This window comes from Silene latifolia, chromosome X (assembly GCF_048544455.1).
Source record: "Silene latifolia isolate original U9 population chromosome X, ASM4854445v1, whole genome shotgun sequence".
In the NCBI taxonomy this organism is placed as follows: Eukaryota; Viridiplantae; Streptophyta; class Magnoliopsida; order Caryophyllales; family Caryophyllaceae; genus Silene; species Silene latifolia.
In genome coordinates this window covers 210,164,973-210,168,365 of record NC_133537.1, presented here as the reverse complement: position 1 = coordinate 210,168,365, position 3,393 = coordinate 210,164,973, and the positions used below count along the sequence as shown (strand labels likewise).

Sequence of the window (3,393 nt, the reverse complement as noted above, 5' to 3'; positions counted from 1 at the left end):
ATATAACATGCAAAAAATTTCCTGGGTTTATCTTCATAAACCTCAAATTTTTAGTTTTATATGTTAACATTTTAACTCGAAAAAACAATTGATCACCTTGTATCGTCATACAATTAATCAATTTATCTATTAAGGGAATTGTCCTTTAGGTGTGACCTTAAGGGATCAACTGACCACCACCGTCATACGACAGTAATGTCAAACTCTAGTTAGCCAATCATTACCGATTAATGATGATCAGTCGACTATATAATTTATCATCCCTTACGTATTCTTAATATGAGATTTAATTATGATATTAAATCATGTGATCGTAATATTGTTGAGGACACATTTTCCAACACTTTGATTGTCAACAACTTCGGTAAACATCCCATTGGATCCCATATTAAGAACATTGCGCGAGTCTTTATATAAACCGTTCCAAAATTGTTGCACAAGGAACCACTCACTAAGTCCATGGTGTGGACAAGAACGACAGGTGTCCTTAAATCTCTCCCATGCTTCATATAATGATTTCTTATCCCTTTGCTTGAACCCGGTGATTTGGGATCTCAACATATTAGTCTTCTCCGGAGGATAGAATTTCTTGTAGAAGGCAAGTGCTAACTTCTTCCATGCATCAATACCAAGGGTAGCCTTGTCTAGGCTTTTCAACCATTGCTTTGCGGTACCGATCAAAGAAAAAGGAAATAATACCCATCGGATTTGGTCTTGAGTAACTCCGGCTTGAGAAATTGTATCGCAATATTCACAAAAGTCTCCATATGTGAATGAGGGTCTTCACTAGGCACCCCTCCAAATTGACTTTTCTCAACTAATTGTATAAATGCGGATTTGGCAATGAAATTACCGGTTAAATGTGGTGGTGTAGGAGTACCGTTTGGTAGGTTCTCCTCGGTTGGTAGGGAATGTGATGAAAATTTAGGCATTGTAGGTTGATTTTGTGGTGGGTTTTTAATTGGGTTATCCTCTCCTTCTCTTGCAAAAGGGTTGACAAACTCAATGTTATTTGGTTGAATGTCCACAATCTCTCCAATACGTACAACTTTTGAAATACCTCTAGCAACTCTTCTATTGTTGGTTAACGTCCTTTCAATCTCGAAATCAATAGGTAATAAATTACTTTGTGATCTCCTACTCATGCAAAATATCAAACAACTCGAAAACAATTAGAGCAACCTTGAGGAGATTGACTTCCCCAAGGTAAAGAAAGACACAACTCAAAATAATTAACGAAAATCAAATCAATTGAACACCGTCCCCGGCAACGACGCCATTTTTGTTTCGGTTTAAAACTCGTCGCCAAAAAAAGCTACCAACCAAAACAATATTTATAACTTCACAAACTACTCTTAGTAAAGAGGTAAGTAAAGGTCGGATCCCAAGGGACGGGTATTGATTGGGAATTTTCAATTGCAAGTAGTTATGTCTTAGGGTGTCACAAATTGGGTTGAGATGAGATGTAATCTAAACAAGTCAACAAGATGAATGAAAACAAAGTAAGCAAATAAGAGGTTTGTAAAAAATTGATTAAAAGTACTAGGGTGTCATGAATTCATAGGGGATTTTGAAAATAGATTATACAAATATGTTCTCAACTAGAAGGAAGCACTTATTGTTATGATGGGATCGACTTAGTGTATATCTTACAATCCCTAGGAAGATTTAGGTCCCAGAGCCGAGTCATCTAGACTTTAAAATACCTACAAGTCGACTTAGTCTCCTCCTATTCAACTCTATGCATTGTCTAATGAGGCTCGAGTTCGTTTATGTCTTACAAGCCTCATTGAAAAGATAAGAGATGGGTAAAAAATGCAAGGATTCATAGGCTCACATTTTATCAAACATAACATATGCATAGGTTGAAATCACAACAAGCAAGCAAATTAATGATGAAAACATATTAGATTAAGCATAGATCAATCTCCATGTTTGTTTCCCATTATTCCCCATTAACCCTAGCTAAAGGACTACTCACTCATGATCAAGTTTAGCATGCTAATAAGGTTGTCAATCATACTAATAAAGCAAACCATGATGAATAAATGATGTGATTAACAATAATTAAACAAGGGTAAAAAGGGATTATACTTATTGAGATGATGCAAGATAATAAAGCAAAGAATAATAGAACTACTTGATGATTGATGGAAGGTTGTCAATCCTCCAATAATCCAAAATAATCTTCTAATTACCCAAATAAAACTAAGAACAATTTCAGAAATTAAGGAAAGATTAAGATGTAATTAATATTGAGAAGTGTATTACAACTAAATTAAGACTAAATTAAATGATATTAAGAGTTGATTAAGAGATGATTAAGAATTGATTTAGAATTGATGAAAATCTAGGTAGTACAATGGGGTATTTATACTAAAATTCAGTACACGGATTAGGGTTACTAAGGGCTTAAAAGACTATTAAGACCCTAAGAGAAGCATGAGGATTTGCAACTCCAGAGGGACATGCACGGATCGTGCTTGTAACTCCCACCAGGATCCGCTCATCCTCACCTGATGCACGGCTTGTCCTGTAAGAAGATCTGCTCGGGCTGGCAGTCAGGACGCTCGGATCGTGCTCTGGTACGCTCGTCCTGAGCTCAAGCTGCTCGGATTGTGGCACAGGATTCTTCTCTTGTTTGGCTCCTTAACAATCCGCGGGGATTGTGTTGGGGATGCAAGGATCTTTTCATCATTGCCCATTTCACTTTATTTACTTGCTTAGGCCTCTAGTGTCGGTCTCCTCTTCGATGCTTGGTCATTAGATGCGATCCATTTAGCTCCATTTCGCTCCATAAATGCAAGGTTAGCGATCCTCTCCTACCAAGGACACAAAACCTCAAAGAATATGCAAAATGGGAAACTAAAGATAAGAAATGACCCTAATATATGCTAGAAAGCATGGGAACGAGGTTAATTCGGGGACTAAATGTGCTCAAATATGAGTCACATCAATTTTTCCGGTCTTGTAGTCACACTCCCGATCGAGAAAACCACTCGCGATATGTTCATGTGCAAGTGCGACCTGAAAGACACGTTGCATTGAGTGGGAGATTAAAATGGACGAGAGAATTGGTAGCGCACACCTTGTGTCGGACAAGTGGGAGATTGTTGGAGTGAGTGTCTTCCACAATAGTGCGTCTATATCATAAATCTCATTAAAGGAATATTATCAGGATATTTATTTTATGATACTCGTCAGTTGATTAATGTAAATCGATAATGGTTGGCTGGCTAGAGTTTGACGTTATTGTCGTGCGACGGCGGTGATCAACTGACCCCTTTCGGTCACACCTAAAGGAACAACCCCCAATTGACAACTAATTAATTGTATGAGATACAATTTGATTAGTCCCTTGATTTATTGACTAAAAGGTTAGTTGATCTTTTT

The 3,393-nt window shown here is 37.3% G+C and overlaps 1 pseudogene; it reads left to right on the top strand.

Moving 5' to 3' along the window:
* The first annotated feature begins 454 nt into the window (after nucleotides 1-454).
* Nucleotides 455-554, top strand: LOC141625524 (small nucleolar RNA R71; annotated as a pseudogene).
* Nucleotides 555-3,393: the final 2,839 nt, after the last annotated feature.